Genomic DNA, 18,789 nt, shown 5'->3' with positions numbered 1-18,789 from the left:
GATTGACTTGCATGAACAGAGCCGTAACAAGGAATTTTTGCACCCGAGGCAAGGGCCAGCTCCAGGCTCTTCGGCGGCGGGTCCCTGAGTCCCTCTCGGCAGGAAGGACCCGCTGCTGAATTGCCGCCGAAGAATGAATTAGGCGGCGGCGGCAATTCAGCGGCAGGTCCTTCCCTCCGAGAGGGACTCAGGGACCTGCCGCCAAAGAAGCGGCGGCAGTAGAGCTGCCGCCGAAGCACCGCTGATCACAGCTTAGCTGCACCCCCCACTTTGCACTCCCGAGGCAAGTGCCTCACTCACCTCGCCCTTGTTACGGCACTGTGCATGAATAAGGGGTTGCAAGATGGAACCAGCCCCTAGCCATGGTCCTTCACCCCTTGCTTATGGGACCATCCCAATGCCCACTGAAGTGAATGGAAGTCCTTTCACCGTTTGTTTGTTTTTTTTAAATGGGCATTAGATTAAGTGCTTTCCAGAGCTCGGCCCTGTAGTGCCCCCTGAAGTAGGTGCATAGTAGCAATCTCATGATGTCAATGGGACTACTCATGCACTTCAAGCTAAGTAGGTGCTAGTGTTTTGCTGGATCTGGGCCTTGGTGAGTAGTCCTATTGGAGTCAATGGCACTTAATTGGGTGAGTAAGGAAGGAGGGGAGATATATCTCAGTGGTTTGAGCATTGGCCTACTAAACCCAGGGTTGTGAGTTTAATCCTTGAGGGTGCCACTTAGGGAACTGGGGTAAAAATTGGGGATTGGTGCAGCTTTGAGCAGGGGGTTGGACTAGATGACCTCCTGAGGTCCCTTCCAACCCTGCTATTATATGAAAGCTACGTTAGGCTCTCAGAATGAGGGTCAGATCCAGAATTGCTGAGCACCCTTCATTCCCATTGACTTAGGGAGTGGAGGGCTTCTTGGCACGTTTTAGGAGGTGCTCAGCACCAACTACCTGCTCTTTTGCAAATGGAACAGGCTTAATGGCGGCAGGATAAGTTCCCAGGAGCTCACAACTATCTTCAAGCTTTCTTGTCCTGACAAGTGTGTACTTATGTGGCTCCTGGAATTTCTCCCCAACGTAGGTTCAAATGAGATCTGCAAAGAGGTGGGAGCTCTTGAGTGCGAAAGGAAAGCCTTTCCATGTGGGAAGTATTGTTTTAAAATCTCTGCTACCAAGTTATGGGAGCCAGATCTAAACTTTCTCAAAGTTCAGAGGGAATTCCCATCTGAGTTTTGGGTTTGCCCAGTTACAGAGCAATGGGCTAGTTGCGAAGGCTGTCTCCAAGCTTCCCCAAAATTTCGATCTGGGGTGGATAGTTCAGGGCCCATCTCTCTTAAAAACACTGCCTGTTGTACCTCCCTGTACAGCTTCTTAGGGATGCACTGGGTACACTTGACTTAAGCTGCAGCAGAGGCTCCTGCCCTCTTTTCATGCCCACTTTGACTCAGATACAAACCAGAATCCAATGTGTTCCCAGTTCACCTGAAACAAAAATTATACTTGAAACATACAGATCATCTCCAGACCATGTAACTGAAAATACGTCTTCGGCATATGGCTCAGTTGTCTCTATGCAGAATATTTCCTCTGTTCGCATTAAGAGTACAGTTTGTGTACATTTCTGTATCGAAAGAGAAAGCATCAGTACATGTAGAAAGCCGCTGCTGTCTTACCATTCCTTCCAGTTTAGGAGCTAGGAGAACTGTATTAAGAATTTATAGCTGATGGCAGGTTGTGAATGCAGCTTTTTCAGGAGGACGTTGTTCTTGGTTCAGAAGCTGGCCAATGTGAAATGGAACTGAGACACCCAACAAAGCGGGATTGTAACTTCTAAACCAGAAATTACAATGGGATGTTATATTCATGTGTGTCAAAATGAGAAAGGAAGATCAGATCATGTTGACAGGCGTTGATTCTCAACACTGGTCTGTCTTTCCTCCACTAAGAAAATTTTGCAACACTTTGGCTTATTTTTTGTTCCGATTAAGATGCATTTTCTTTGTTCTCTTTGAGGTAAGGTTTATTTCTTCTCCAGAAAGGCAGGGATTCATCTTTTAGCAAGCCGGCACCTATTTTCTCCCTGATGTTAGTTGCCAGGTATAAGAGAGAGAATCATTCTTTCTACCTTACAAATTATTCATTTGGCTGTTACCTTGGATGGGATTTTTTATTTGACAAACTGTAAAATATTGTGCATGGTAGGAAGAATCTTAACATGCGATCTCGGAGCAGAATGAGCTAGGCCCGGGGCAAATTATAGTGAAATCTGCCTTTAAGCAACACACATGATCTAATAAGTCTCTAAATTGCAGTAGAATATTTCAGAGGCAACATAGTCCAGTGGATAGTAGGACTCAGAAAACCTGGGTTCTAGTCCCAACTCTGCCACTGATTCTCTGCATAACCTTTTCTCAGATATATTGAATATCTTCAAAACCCCAACTGAACTCAGCTGGCTTTGTGGATGTTCAATCCCACTAAAAATTAGGGCCTTTAAAAAAAAAAAATCTCTATGCCTCGGTTTCCCCATCTGTAAAATGGGGATAATAATGCATATCCTTGTGCAAAGCACTTTGAGATCTATGGAGGAGAGTGTTATGAGAGAGATAAGAATTCTTATTCCTTATTGCTTTAAAGCAGTCATTAAAGATGGAGCGTTACCTTCCGGAGGTGACCCTGTGTTGCAAGATTCATAGTATATTTCAGATAGAGAGAGGTTATTTCACAGACTTCCTGTAAAATGTGAGCTAGTCCCAGAGACAGTCTGGACTCTTTTTATTGGCCTGAAACAAAGAAAAGTGCATCTTAACGAGGTCTTCAGAATGGGCTCCTTAGGGGGCCGGAGGAGATTTGATTTAAAGCCAAAGATCGTTCAGCTATTAGCAGCAATGATTGACTGTAGATTTCAGCTGTTCTGTTATTTGTGTGTTTACAATATTTATTTTTAGTAATTTACTGCCGTACATAGGATTCCTTATTTTTGTACTTTTCATACCATTTTTCTTAGTGTGGTATTGTACTTCCAGCTTCCCCATGGCACGATGATTATTCCTACAAATAAAAACTGTTCCCCAAGGCACAACTTTATCTGGTTGGGCTTGTGTGGTTCTTTTCAAATAATTTCAGAACGTCTTAATCTCATCTCGCAAAGAGACCCACATGGACAGAACCTTAATTAAGGCCCAGCCTTCAAAGGATCCACACAGACCATCCCCTTCTGCCTACATGGTGTCTTGCTGACGTGATGGTGCCTGAGACCCCCCTGTGAGCATACAGGCCCTTCAGTGCAGACTCATTTAGTTGTATTGGAGCCACAGTGAGGGTAGGGGAGGGTTTGAGACCGTGGGACCCTCCTGACATACCATGGACCATTAAGCTCTGGTGCTGGAGTTCGTACATTTCAAGCTGTATAAAGAGAAACTACATACACACTCGATTAGCACCTCTCATTCAAGGATTGCTTAATCCTCTATAAGCCACTTTAATGTTTCTAAAGGAAACCAAGATAAGAAGTAGGGTGTTTGCCCTGTTTTTGATTCTGTATGATGCACAAATGTGATTTTACACACACATCCCATTTCAGTCAATGCTTTCTTAACATTAGAAAGCCAGGGGCCTCCCAGTCCTGGAAGAGGCTTTAGGGAGGCAGTGCTGTCTAGTGGATGGAGCACTAGATGGGGAGTTAGGACACCTGGGTTCTATTCCCAAATCCTCCGCTAGTTCTCCCCCTCACATATCTACCTAATACACTAACGAACATTCTTCGCTTGCCAGTTCTATTTCTCACTCCACTATGGCTGTGCAATCATTGTCTGTCTGCCTCAGTTTCACCTCCCACATTTTGTCTTGTTTTAAATCATAAGTTCTTTGTGTCAAGGACAGTATCTTGCTATATGTCTATATGGCGCCTAGCACAATGGGGCCCCGATCTTGGCTGGGGCCTCTGGTGCTATTGGGTAATACAATAAGTTTGACATCAGCAATAGCAACGAAGTGAAACCTGATTATCTGAAAATGGAAGTGGTCCTGTTCAGAGTGTTTACACTTTTATTAACAGTGCTTTAGAGAAGGGTTTTTAGGGTGAAGGGCCCTTCCCCATCATTTAAGGCTAAGAAAACTGCCAGTTTCTTTGAGTAATGCAAAAAGTTCTCCAACAAGATGAGGCAAGTGAAGACATGATATTCTGGATATATCTAAGGTGGGAAATAAAGCAGCAAAAAAAAAAAAAAAAGAAAACCAACTTTAAAATCTCCCAGAATGAGCATTATTCAGCCTTATATGCATCATAGCCAAGCCCCAAAAGGCCCAGAGCCAACTTTTTTTCCTTGCACATCCCCTTTAGTTGAACAGCGGTAAACTATAGACACAAAAAAAGTGATTTCCACACAGCTTGTGTTCCAGTTGTCTCATTTGTTTACCAGCAAGCGCACCACAGAGACACCTAGTGGCTGAATAATACATTGTGTGCATTATTCTTTGCTGTTTTACCGAGGGGGAACCAGAGACGCAGCTGGTGTGAACAATGCCCTTGGTCACCAAGAATGCCATGGGCAGAGCAAGGGATAGGATCCACCATTCCTGACATCAACCCCAGCATGCAGCCTCTGACGGGACTTAGTAAAATGCATGATCTTGGGAGCTGTGTCGTCTGACGTGTGACTGCCTTGAAGTCTGCAGTGTTGAGCTTTGCTGGGCATAGCCTCGATTGGCCTGGAAGGAAACTGAACAGGGCTAGCCATTTAAATTGCCAAGTTCAACAAGACATAATTAATGTTCATTTGGAGCCAAAGAGCCACACTTGAAGGGAAAGAGAATAAGACCTGAGAGCATGTCTGAATACACAGGCTGTACATTTTAACTACACTGCTATAGTTTAAAGCAGTAAACTATACTGGTACAGTTAAGTCCCTTAGGCCAAGTTGACACTACAGATTTGTATCAGAATACCTGTGTTGCTCAGGGGTGTGAAAAATCCACATCCCTGAGCGATGTAGTTATACCGACCTTAACCCCCATGTCAACAGGAGAGCTTCTCCCATAGATACAGCTCCTGCCTCTCAGGGACAGAGGTTAAGCGTCTTCACTGAAGTACTCCAGCTGCATCGGTGCTGCTGCGTTTTAAGTGTGGACTTGCACTTAGTGTGGATGCGGTTCTACCAGCATACATGTGTTTATTCTCCTTCCTGTACAAGAATAAGCGATGCCAGTATAATCTAGCCTGCTATTAAGGCACTTTTATACTGGTGCATAGGGGTTGTACCGCTAAAACTGCTTGGGTAGAAAAACACTCCCCCTCCCCACAACCGACACAGCTATTCCAGGACAAAAGCTGTGTAGACCGGTGATGTGATTTTTTTTTTAAAAGGGTTGATCACCTGTAGCTCTCGTTGACTACAATGGAAGTGATAGGTACTCATCGTGTCTAACAGTCAAGCCACAGTGAATCACGGCCTATTAGCAATTTCTTGTTACGGAGCAGTGTGGCCTATTGTCTGGAGCTCTGGGGTGGGACATAGGAGCCCTTGGTTCTAGTCCCACCACTGGCCTCATGGGTGACTTTCGATAAGACATATTCCCCTCTCCATGCCTCAGCTTTTCCATCTGTAAAATGGGGATAATGATACTGACCTCCTTTGTAAAGAGATTGAAGATCTATGGATGAAAATGCTATATAAAAGCTAGGTATTTATTATTATTTAACTTTGTGCAGATTTTTCTTGTTCTAACACAGACCTTTTTCTAGTTTGACTTTTCTCTTGCATTTGTTTGTGTTTTTAACCCTGCTTTACTTTCAAAAGAAATATTTGATGGGGATGTGCCCACCCCTCTCTTTCCCCCAAATACATAAATACAGAAAATAAGAACTCAATCAGAATTCTGTCCTTTAGAACCTGGTGTAAATCAAAAGTTACTCTGTAAAACCCCAGTGTTAGTCAGAGCAGGATCCTCTTCTGCTGACCTCCGGTACTTCAGCCACCAGGCTCAGTGCTTAATTTGTAATGAAAGAGGTGCTGGTGCTCAAGCAGTATTTTTACATTCATAACGGATGCTGCAAGTCCAGAGGTGCCAGGGCTACGAATTGCCAGGCCCAGAGGTGCAGGGCCTACAAACTGCCAAGCCCAGAGGTGCCGGGCTGACGCAAATTAAGTACTGATCACTGTGGAAAAACTGTGGGTCAAACAAAACAGACAAATATTAGGTATTCATTTGACCACCAGAGGGAGCACCTGCACTGCCATGAATGTAGTTAGCAACACAATGCAGCAACCTGTTGGTATTCATGCAAAATCTCTTTCCTAGTGGTTGCCAAACTGTCTTCATGCAACCCTGCCTGGGAAGCCAGGCTCGCTTTTCTATGTGCTGTTGCTTCAGCGCTGCCCATTGTAAGAATGTTTCCATATTCCTCTATTTAAATGAGTCTGGCGTCAACAGGAGTTTTCAAAACTTGGCCAGTGCCTGTAGCTGTCATGATAAAGCTTCCCATGTGGTTGTGGTGGGACCGTGTGGCTAGGGGCACTGTGGTCGACGGTCGTTCCTCAACATCTTTTGAAGCTGCCGTTCCTAGCCACTGCTATAGACCGGCCCCTGGTCTTCATGGCCCATTGGTTTCTTCCACTGCAGCAAGACCTCTGTATGAGAGTGACAATCGCATCACTTCTCGTTGTCAATCAGCTTATACCATCGGGGCCACATTTTGCAGGGAGGGGAAAACTTTGAAGTTCAAGTGTAAGGGAAATGTTTGTTCTTCAGTAAATGAATTTTGCTCTTCATGAGAAAGGCAAGGGAAGAGATCTGCAGCCCAAGCACCTCCAGGTGTGACAGAGCCACATCTCCCGAACCTCCCAGGCTGTCTCCACTGCAAAAAGAGGTGTGTTTTAAAATCCTGCTGGAGGGAAGGCACGCAGAATTTTTACCTCAATGTAGGTAAAATCCCAGGTGTGGAGTTATAGGGTTGACATCAGCTAGCTCCAGCAAGAAAAAAATGACCTGTGTCTTGTTTCCACTATGGTTTCACATCAAGATAGCTACCTCAGTGTAAAAAAATCACTTTTTTTTTGCACTGAAAACAAAGCCTTAGGCATTCCCCTGGAAAATGCAGGCATCTGCAGGACATGATGTGAGGGGGGTGGTGTGTGTGGGTGTGTTCCTTATCACAACTAGTCTAGCCCTGAGCAGAAACAAGCAGGGCTGCATTTGGTATTCTCCCACCTGCCAAACTTACAAAGCTGCCCAGTTTTCTAAGCTATAAAGACCTGTTGTGGGTAGCCGTTTCAGAGTATATAACCCCTTATAACAAGGGAACAGGCCTCTGATGTAAGAAAAGATCTTTGGCAAACTCTTGAGCCAGCCCCACTCATTTTCCATGCCTGGTCACAACAAAAGCTCTTAATTCCAATCGAAACCCAAGGGCTTAGATTTCATCCCTGGTGGAATTCCATTGACATCAAGCGAGTGAGGCAGGCACCAAGCACCAGCTTGGTGGTGGCAGGTCAGCTGTTGAGTGCTTGAGGTTAGCAATGGACTGTGAAATTCTGCTATGATGTCATCACTCATCAGACATGGATTTACTCACGCCCAACACTATCCAAACAGGCAGCTGTTAGCACGGCAGTTGGGTCAGGATTGGCGGGGACTCCCTGGAAGAGTTTGTTACTGTATCAGACAAGTGTAGCTGAGCTCAGAGCAGGGCAGAGGATCAGAGCTGACCTCTGGATCCTTTCCCCATTCCAACACTCACCTGTGATTTAACCCACCCTCCCTCACATCCCAGTGCTACAAAATGCGCCTGACTTTGCTGACTAAATCGTGCCCAAACAGCCTGCAAATACTTGCTTGGCCATGCATTTTCTTCACTAAATTACTTTAAAGTTAGCAAGGCTCAAACTGGAAATGAGCTGCACATTTTTAACAGGGGAGGGTAATTAACCATTGGAACAGCTTGCCCAAGGGATGTGGTGGATTCTCCATCCGTTGCAGCCTTTACATCGGCCGCTAACGTCTTGCTAAAAGCCATGCCCTAGTTCAACCACAAGTTCCACACAGAAATTGCTGGGCAAAAATTCTCTGGCCTATGTTCTGTAGCACGTCAGACTGGATACCTAGCTCATATACAGCGCTTTTGCATCAATCGATCTCATAGTGCTTTACAAAGGAGGTAAGTAGCACTATCACTGGGGGAAACTGAGGCCCGGAGAAGTGAAATGACTTGCCCAAGGTCACGCAGCAGCCCAGTGGCGGAGCTGGGAAACAGAACCCAAGGCTCCTGTGCGCTATCTACTAAGCATCTTTCCCTAGCTGATTATCATAACGGTCCCTTCTGACCTGAAGTTCTATGGCAAATTTCTCAGAAAGGAAACCCAATGCTAATATTCCTAAAAGCCCTTGAACACAGCTCACGTTTCCTTCCTCCTAAATTGGTGAACAATGCGCAATAATAACGCTCACATGTAATACAGCAGCTACCCACTCATCTGTTTACCTTAGATTCCCTCAGCAAGTGCAGGTAAATATGTTCCTGACGCTACAAGGGCTAATACTAAAGAGAAAGTAAGTAAGCTGCTGCAATCCAATCAGTATAAAAAGCAAGATACTGAGCAAATCCACCCCCTGGCATATAACAGGGCTTGAAGGGCTAAGGGGGGGGTACTCACAAAGGTATTTAGGTGCCTAACTCCCATTGGAATCCCATCCCAAGGGATGGATAATGAGTTATTGAGCCTTTACAGCCAATTTCCCAGCTGCCCTGCTTTTCTGGGTGGTTTGTTGATCGTAACGTTCCCGTCTGGACTTGAAAGCTATGAATCTACGGGAACTATTTAAAATTCACACTTTGGCTTCTCTCCCAGATTCTCTTTCAAACGAGTTAAGGCTTGATCCTGCTCCAATTTTTCCAATTAGGAAAAATTATCTAATTCTAAGCATAGCTAAGCTCTGGACTAGCTTCCAAGGAAGGTGGTGGCATCCCCATCATGGGAGGTTTTGAAGAACAGGCTGGACAAACACTTGTCAGGGATGGTCTAGATCAGGGGTAGGTAACCTTTCAGAAGTGATGTGCCGAGTCTTCATTTATTCATTCTAATTTAAGGTGTCGTGTGCCGGTAATACATTTTAACGTTTTTAGAAGGTCACTTTCTATAAGTCTATATTATATAACTAAACTATTGTATGTATCGTAAACAAGGTTTTCAAAATGTTTAAGAAGCGTCATTTAAAATTAAATTAAAATGCTGATCTTACGCCACCAGCCTGCTCAGCTCGCTGCCAGCCTGGGGTTCTGTTCACCTAGACCGGCAGTGGGCTGATCAGGGCCTGCAGCCGGGACCCCAGACCTGGGGGCGGGTGTTTCAGGGGTCAGGGCAGAAGACTCGGGGACGGGGTGCAGGGCAGAAGGCTGGGGTGTGAAGGGGGGGTTCAGAGATCAGGACAGAGGGCTGGGGTGTGGGGGGGATGTAGGGCAGAAGGCTGGGTGTGTGTTGGGGTGTGGAGGGTTCAGGGCAGAGGGCTGGGGGTGTGTGGGGGTGCAGGGCAGAAGGCTGAGTGTGTGTGTGTGGGTTCAGGGCAGAGGAATGGGGCTGTGGGGGTGCGGGGCAGAAGGCTGGGTGTGTGTTGGGGTGGGGGGGGGTACAGGGCAGAGGGCTGGGGTGCTCAGCCCGTAGGGTGCTCATGGCAGGGGGCTGGAAGGGATATGCCCTGTTCCACCCCCTTCCCCCAGGCTCTGTCCCTACCTCTCTCTGGGTCCTCTACGGAGCTGTGTGGATGCTGCTGCTCTTCCCCCACCCCCTCGCTAGGGCCATCAGCTGATTGGCCAGGGATGGAGAGGAGGTGGGGCAGGAAAGCACCACGCTGGGGGAAAAAGCAGGGGAGGGGGAAGCTTGGCTGCTCCTGCCCCTGCAGGGGAGAGTGGTGGGCGGGGAGGCGGGGCTGAGGGCCGGGACCGCGGCAGGGAGCTGCGTGCCACTCAGAATCAGCTCATGTGCCATAAGTTGCCGACCCCTGGTCTAGATTTATGTGGCCCTACTTCAGCACAGAGGGCTGGACTTGATGACTTCCTGAGTTCCCTTCCAGCCCTACATTTCTATGATTCCAATAAGATCAGTGGGAATTTTTCAGTTGATAGGGGACTAAGATCAAACCCTAAGTGCAGAGTAGCTAAAATGAATGGGGAAGGGCAAAAACCCCTGCAGCGCTGATAAGGCCAGAGATAAAAATATGGTCTTTTATCTGCCTAAGGATCTCAAAGCACTTGAGCTACTTTAACATGTTGCAAACCCTCTGAGCGAGGTAATTATTCCTATCCCCATTTTACAGGTAACTAAACAGGAGCAGGACATAGGGGGTACAGAAGGTCAGATTAACCTGAATTTTTTTGTGGTGAACTGCCTTGCGTCCACACACAAAAGATGTTTCCTCAAATTGTCTGGCATCCTGGCCCCTTGCTGGGGCATCTGTGGGGACTGAACCCAGGATCTTTGGAGCTAAAAAGTCTCACCCCCTTGAGCTAAAGGACCAAAGTCCAGATTTACAAAGTTATTGGGGCGTGTAGTGGGACTTTCAAAAGTGTCTAAGCAAGTTGGGTGCCTAAATCCCTGTGACTTTCAATGGGAATTAGGTGCCTAAATTAAGTGTTTGGGGCCATTAACTTGCAGACACATAAAACCTACAGGTGGTGTAGCCACCGGAGGGAGCCGCAGAGCTACATGACAGTGTGGGGTGGTTGCATTTGGACCCTGTCTAGTGATTGGCAAGGAGAGGATTAATGCAAGGGCCCCTGATTAGGGAACTGGCAGCAGCTGGGAGCAGTGCTCAGCAACCCAAGCCCTGGGCATAGGATGGGGCTGAGTTGAGGTGGGGAGCCCTGTTCAAGGGGAAAGGCAGTTGGGGGAGAGAACTGGCCCAGCCAACAGGAGCAAAGCAGATGGCAGGAACCTTCCTCTGGCCCGTGCGCTGGCAGCAGGTAGGGGTTACTTCGTTTACTGACTATGGGAGATGGGGCAGGCCTGGTTCTGAGGAGCCCTGTTGACGCTGTACTAGATTCTGCCTCAGGGCTGGAAGCCTGTGGGTGGCAGTGGGACTCTGTGGGGCAGTGGAGGAGGATAGAAGGGGCTGCGAACTTCACGGAGGAGCCTGGCTTTTGGCGGGAAAGTTTCCTGTAACCCTGTGTCCAGGGGCACAAACATGTGGTGTATTTTCAAGGGACTCTAGTTTCTCTCTGTGATTCGGGCAGTGGGGCTTCTTTCTTTCTGGAATGTGCCAACCCAAAGGGAATATTTCCTTTGGGGAAACATTCCACCGCCCCCCCCAGCCCCAAGAGCCTCAAGGTTCCTTGTTTTTCATCTCATTCCTTTACTGCCCTCTTTTTGTTGAAGTCCTCTCTAAAGAAGGATCAAGTGGCCAAGGTTATTAAATCTAGTTGCTCTGTGGGTTGGCTCTAGCTTTGTAGCTAGCAACAGCTGATCTGCTCCTTCCCTACAGATGAAGGGCTTGTCTACCCTTGAAATGCTCCAGCGGCCCAGCTGTGCACTGGTCCATGTCCTTACAATCCTCTCTAAGGAAGTAGCACTTGTTCACAGGGCTGCCAGCTTACCCTGTAGAAATGGTGCCTGGCCAGGACTCTTGGAATAAAAGGGGTTTTCACTTGTGCCTAGACCAGTTGCTGGAAGGTGCAAGTGATATGTCAAGCACTGCAACTCTGGTCTCTTCAGGACTGTAGGCCTGGTGGTTGGTGGGCTGGACAGAGCAGTGTCTGGTTTGCAGGGGCTGCCTGCTGTTCTTGCTGTCGCAACTTTGTGTGAATGTGGCTCTGCAGACAGGGTAAAATCTTTTTCTCTGAAGCGCTTGCAGTCCAAGGTCAGAACGTCCCAATTGGAGTGCCTGAGATGTGATGACATGGGAATGGTTTGTAATATATTTTTTTCATGCCTCAGTTTCCCTCTCTACTTTGCAGTGCTAACCAGGGGGTGAAAAAGGATTAAATCTGCTCTTGGGGCAGAACCGGGAGGCTTGAGGAGTTTCTGTCACTAACTGTCTGGTCTGGGGTAGTTGGGGAACGTGCTCAAACTGACCCATATCAATGGAGAATCCGAGAAGATAGCGGGAGCCCCAAGGGCCAGGGCACTCCCATCTACCAGTCAAGAAGGAGGAGAACCCCTCCCCCCCCCCCACACACACACATACCCCTCTCTTGGCTGGGAAGCAGAGCAAAGGCCCCAGCTTAATAACACATGGGTTGTCAGATGGCTGGAGTAAAGATGACCCCTTTGAGAGACATAGAGTCTCTCCTGGGACTGACACAGACAGGAATCCATAGCAGCTTGGCTGGCTGATTGCATTGGCTTGGCCAGGTTAGACTCTCTTAAGTTGCATTTCCCTGTGCTGACCTTAGGACTTCCCAATGCTGAGTCCCAGCTGATGAACAAACCCTCCTTCTTTGAAAAGGTTCCCTGGTGTCATTGCAAAGCCGTGCTGGGGTGCATTGCTCCCAGAAGAGCATAAAGCCTCCTGGTCAGAGACCATCTAGTTAGACTTGCTGTCTGGGCAGAGCACATGGTGTGAAGAAGTCCTGGTGGCCTGCCCGTAAGGATATGTGGGGACCCTTGGGGGGTGTCTGCCACACAGTAGGGGCTCATCCAAGGGACTGCTTAAAATATCTTGTGGATCTCTGACATAAATTTAGGCACATTCCGAAGTTCTGAGCACCTACAGCTCCAATTGATTTCCATGGTGCAATCTAGCTGTCTTGCTATGCTGCCTGGCCTGCAAGAGATCCCTTACCCTGTTGTGAGGGATTTCATTGACTGACCCAAGTTCAAGGATGCTCCTCCCATCCCTGCATCTCATAGACTCATAGACTTTAAGGTCAGAAGGGACCATTATGATCATCTGGTCTGACCCCCTGCATGCTGCAGGCTGCAAGACCCTTCCCTGGACTCTGCCGTTGAAGTCCCCAATCCTGTGTTTTAGTGACTTCAATCGGCTGAGACCCTCCTGCTAGTGATCCCTGCCCCATGCTGCGGAGGAAGGCGAAAAACCTCCAGAGGCTCAGCCAATCTACCCTGGAGGAAAATTCCTTCCCGACCCCAAATATGGCGATCAGTAATACCCCGAGCATATAGGCAAGAGTCTCTAGCCTGACCCTTGTTGGCCATTATGCTATTCATGTACCATTGCTTGGTTTTCCTCGTCTACTATGTTTTACCATTAAACCATTCCCTCCATAAACTTATCCAACTTAATCTTAAAACCAGACAGGTCCGTCGCCCCCACCGTTTCCCTCGGAAGGCCGTTCCAATATTTCACCCCTCTGACGGTCAGAAACCTTCGTCTAATTTCAAGCCTGAACTTCCCCCCGGCCAGTTTGTATCCATTCGTTCTCGTGTCCACATTTGTACTAAGCTGGAATAATTCTTCTCCCTCCCTTGTATTAACCCCTCTGATATATTTGAAGATAGCAATCATATCCCCCCTCAGCCTTCGCATCTAGGAAGACTAGTGAGGGTCCAGGGCTGTGCTGTGCCTCTTTGCCCAGCCCTCCAGGCTTACAGCCATTTCCTCCAGGCTGGATTCTGGGAAGTGTCAGGTATGGAGTCACAGTCTCCCTTAGACCATGTGTAGCATCAAACTGAAGCGGCATATTCTGCCTCGATGCTGTGAGTAAATTGAGTCAAGCTGCAATGTACTGGGTGGGTCTTTCTGGTCAGAGACAGAAAAACATCCTCTGCTCAAGCAAACCCCTCCATGTGCATCCCCTGAGCACTGGGGTCTATCAATCAATCGTCACTTGCATCCAAGTCCCCTGTTTTACGGATGCTGTTGCCTTCCACCCCAGAGGTGGTTGCATTTCTTCAGTGTTCTATATGGCTTGCAAAGTATTCTGGGCCCTTGGTTGTCAAATAAACATAAGCAGTATATGCGAGGCACTTTACCTCTGAGCTCCACTCTCTGTCTTCCCAGTGATGCTATGTTAAAGCTTGTACTGAGTTTAGAGAAACAAGGTGGGTGAGGGAATATCTTTTATTGGACCAACTTCTGTTGGAGAGAGAGAGACAAGCTTTTGAGCTACACAGACTTGAAGAGGAACTCTGTGTGGCTTGAAAGTTTGTCTTTCTCTCTCCAACAGAAGTTGGTCCAATAAAAGATAGTCCCTCACATACCTTGTCTCTCTCATACCCTGGGGCTAGAGTGACCAGATAGCAAGTGTGAAAAATCAGGACGGGGTGGGAGGAATAGGAGCCCATATAAAAAAGCCCCAAATATCGGGACTGTCCCTATAAATTTGGGCAGGGTACGCAGAACCCATGGTGAGTGAGTTTACGGGACAACAGATACAAATGCAGAGGCAGGAAGGTCACTTGTTAGCCTATAAACACATTAGTAAATGTCCAGAGCGAGCCAAGGAAAAGGAATTTCTGAGCTCAAAGGATTCTGAGGTTTTTGTAGGCTTTGGGGGGAAGGGGTTACAGCAACAGACCAGACTTACTGATATTTGGGGAGTGCCTGTAGGCCCCAGTTGAGACTGGGACTCTCTTGTGCTGGATATTGGACAAACACACATAAGAGATGGGCCTTGCCCTCAACAGTTTACACTTGAAATTGACAAGGCCCACCAGGCAGTGAACTTGGACCATTTCCGCTTTGGAAGAGTGAGTTGGTTTCTACTCTGGCTGGTGCATCATCAAAAGAACTACTGACCTGGGTTCTGATTGCAGAATCATTGTCAGTGATGCATGTGCCAGACAGAACTTCACTTTAGTCTGCCAAGTGGGTGGAAAAGACACTTAACTTGTAAGCAAGGTAGAGATGATCTGGTGGCATGAATAGACAAACATGGAAATGCCCTCAAGCCAGTTCTCAGAGTGTGGCTTGTCTACATGCAGCGAATACACAACTGGTACAAATTTTGCAGCTAGACAACTCCTTGCTCCGAAGGAATAGGACTGTAGTACAATGGATGACTCCAACACTTGGTATGTGATCCACCCATCATGTGCAATGGCTCGGGACAATGAACTACAGCATGGAATCAGTCTTTTGATCCCAACTTATAACCAATGCTAAACTTTGCCCCGAGAGAAGATGTTTTGTGCTGTGGGCAACTTCCTTTGTGTCGCTTGCAACTCTTGTAAAACAAGCCAAATCCTTGCTGAATCAAATCTTTACTCTGGCAAAACTCTGATGGTTTCAAAGAGGTTTGCCCACGCACTGAACAAGGATTCCTGGATCCGGACGAGTGCATTTAAGCCAGAATATTTAAAACAGCTTTGTCTGCTTGTCCAGGCATCTAATGCAGCTGGGCTTCAGTATGCAAATAGTAAGTACTGGAATCTTTTAGGAAGGGAAAGGTCTCATTTTTTTTGCAAGCGCTCGTTAAGGTGCATTAACAAGAGTGGTGCTTGGTATTGATCAAGCCACAGGCAGCTGCATTATTGTAACGTCCACAAGAGCCAAATAGATTCCAAGCGCAGCCTACCATGTCTCCAGATAATTGTAATCCTTTAAAAAATAGATTGTAAAATGGCAGCATATGGCTCTTCAAAGAGCCAAGGACACTTCTTGCAATGGTAGAGTAGGACGTAGTCCTGCTGTTCCAGTGAAGTTGCATTCTGACTCATTAAGTTCTCTTCCATGCTCACTTTTGGATATGGTGTTTGTTTGTCACTTCCTCCCCTGAAACTATTTGCTGTCCCTGTGTGCTGTTAAAGAGCCGTTGTGGTCAGCCCTAGAGGTGGCTGCATTTCAGGGGAGGGTGGTGGAATAATTCCTGCAAATAGCGTGTGTATAAGCTTTTAAAATACTTAGAGCTTACTTAGGAAGAAAAGCACCGTATAAACGTGAATTATGGCATACAGTATAAACAGTGGTGTCGGGCTACTAGGGATGGTGTCCCTAGCCCCTGTTTGCCAGAAGCTGGGAATGGGTGACAGAGGATGGATCACTTGATGATTACCTGTTCTGTTCATTCCCTCTAGGGCACCTGGCATTGGCCACTGTCGGAAGACAGGATGCTGGGCTAGATGGACCTTTGCTCTGACCCAGTATGGGCATTCTTATCCTGTTTTACCATTTTTTTTTAAGCCTAATTATTGACCCTTTGAATTTCTAAAGCACCTTCCACCTGAGGATCCGAGTGCTTCCCTAACCTTAATTAAATAGGCCCCTCAATATCCATATGAGTCCGGGAAGTGTTCTTCTCAGCGTATGCACAGCATGGTGATACATGACCAGGATTCATCACTGAATTTGGTCCACTGGTTGGATCATTAGCTTCCCGGCTCCAGCTGGGTACTGACAGGGAGCGTGACATTAACGCTGCTCGATTTCCCCACCCCCGGGGAAGTGTTTATCACACTTTGCAAACAGGGTAAAAGAGACATAGATGGGGAAACGGAGGCACTGATTAAGCCCCAGTCCTTCAAAAGGCACCTAACCAGTAATGATTTAAATGGAATTTAGGAGAATAAATACGTTTGAGGTCTGGGCCTTAATCCGTGCCTCAGTTTCCCCATCTATTCCTCTTTTACCCCAAGTGCCTTGCTCAAGGTTATACAGTAAGTCAGCAGCAGGGCTGGGACTGGAGCCAGGGCTGGTTGCGAGAGCTAAGAAAAGAACTCACTACCCCACTCTTGGTTTGTGTGGGCTAGACCAGATCTCATAATTGAACTTTTTTCTTTTTGCTGAACAGGGAAAATATTCGCTCTGCTGAGTGGGATTCTTGGTACAACATTGGTAATGACTCAGTTTAAACAAAATCCTGGGATTCTATAACTGCTTTAATAGCTTCTAATGTGTTACTCTCTGGCTGTCTGTAATGACTGTTTCAGAGGAAACCTGGTTCTGATGTAGCTCCTTGAGAAAAGATCTCCGGACAAGCTGCTAAACTCAAGCGCTTCATCTCCCCGCTTCTAGAGACTTCAGTGTTTATTCCAAGAGGATTTTGAAATCTTCGTCTCCGAGAGCCTGCATGACAGCTTGAGATGCTGCAGCCCTGGCTGTTTCTCCTCGCTTCCTTGTCCTGCAGGAAGGATTGTGGGACGCAAGGGGAAAGGAAGCCCGTGTGCTAAAGCAAACATACCTAGGTTGGGATATTTCAAGAAGCCCAAGATTTAAGTGCTTATTGAAGTCCAAGGGCAACTGGGCACCTAATTCTTCTAGGGCTCCCTTGAAATCCCAACCAGGGCTTCTAGGATCTACAAAACCCAACTGCTGTGGATGTGTTTAGCTAATATTGGGGCACCCTAGGTTTACATGGGACTGAATCCTGATGCTCTGGCTTTAGGCAAGTTGCCTGCTCTTGCATATGGATATACTCGGAGGGAGAGGGGGCAAGTGAGTTGAGGGGAAGGGCTGGGGTGGCAGGGAGGTGAAGGAGATGGCCATCAGGATTAGAACTTTGCTGCAGAGCCTCTGGAATTTTCAAGTGCAAGGCCACCCGTCCCGCTTCAAAGCGTTCGCTCAGTGACCTGGCACATGTATGGAAAACGGCTACTGTGATTATCCATAGGCCAGTCCTGATCCACCTTTCTTCAGCTGCAAGGGTCTCCTACCTGACCTCCACTTCCAGAAATGAGCCCTGCTTCCTCCTGGCTTTCCATGCTTCTGTTTCTTCAGCGATATGGGCACGTGCCCTGCAGCGGATCGCAGCCAGTTATGGCACACTCCAGCATCACATGCTCCTGATACGCAGACTATGCTCCTTTACGTTGATCCACCAAGGCCCTGGGTCTCCTGGGTTTGGTTCCCAATGGTAGAGCTTTGAGCAAGTCCAGCTGTGCCTTGGTTGTGTTTCCAGTCAAATGGTTCTAGGACTCCCCCGGGATGCTGAAAGACTCAATACCTGTCAAGACTTTTAAGGCCCTTTGATGGATGTGGCTATAGAAAAGGCAAAGTATAATTAGTGCAGTGGCTACTGAGCTGCATTTTGCATGGGCAGGAGCCTGCAGTACTTGCATCGCGTTAACTTCTAGGGGCCCAGATCCTGCTACACTACAAAGCAAAGGCCACTGAAGTTTCTCTGATTGGCAGGACTATTAAGAGTAAATACATGGCCCGGTAAAGGAGGTGATCAGATGCCGCATAAGGAGGGCCATGTAAGAAGTGACATAGTCTTGCTGTAGCTAACGTCTATGTTAAAAAAAAAAAAAAAAAAAAAAAAAAAAAAAAAATTAAAATCTCACCCTTACTGTAGTTTCCCATCTTGCCACAAGATGGTGCATGTTAGACAAATGGAAAGATGCTTTGAGATAATTTAGCCTGGTGGGTTAAAAAGCAAACCAATGACAGGGAAAATAAATAGAGCACAGTTCAGATATGGGAAGAGGCAACACAACCAGCTAAATAGAAGCCCAAGGTTTTAGCATGGGCATAGTTATATGTGTGTGTGTGTGGGGGGGGGGGTTTACCCCCCCGAACTGCAAATCCTCCGGCAGGCACAGAATTTGCCCCCCATGTGTGGCCCTATTGGCCTGGTTGGGGCTGGCCCCCCCCATATAGAAGTCAAACTACCCTTATTGGTTTTAGCTTGAATCCATGTGCCTGCTGGCACTTGGATTGCAGTACATACCACATGTTGCAGGGCTCTGCTTTCATCTTCTTGCCACTTCATCAGCTGGCTCTGCACGAAGCAAAGGCTAGTTTTGGAGACCCAGGTGTGTGAGTAGCTCTGTGACTCTGCTTACCTGCACTGCATCTTTAAAGACTGGGCAGACTCTGCTGGCAAAGACCAGCAGCTATTCTGTATTCAGGTTAATACAGCCCGTCAGCAGACGCGCACATGCTGCTCTGTCTGGAGAATGTAGCTCTT

Source organism: Trachemys scripta, chromosome 2 (genome assembly GCF_013100865.1).
Source record: "Trachemys scripta elegans isolate TJP31775 chromosome 2, CAS_Tse_1.0, whole genome shotgun sequence".
Taxonomy (NCBI): domain Eukaryota; kingdom Metazoa; phylum Chordata; order Testudines; family Emydidae; genus Trachemys; species Trachemys scripta.
Note: the sequence above shows the minus strand (reverse complement) of the source record.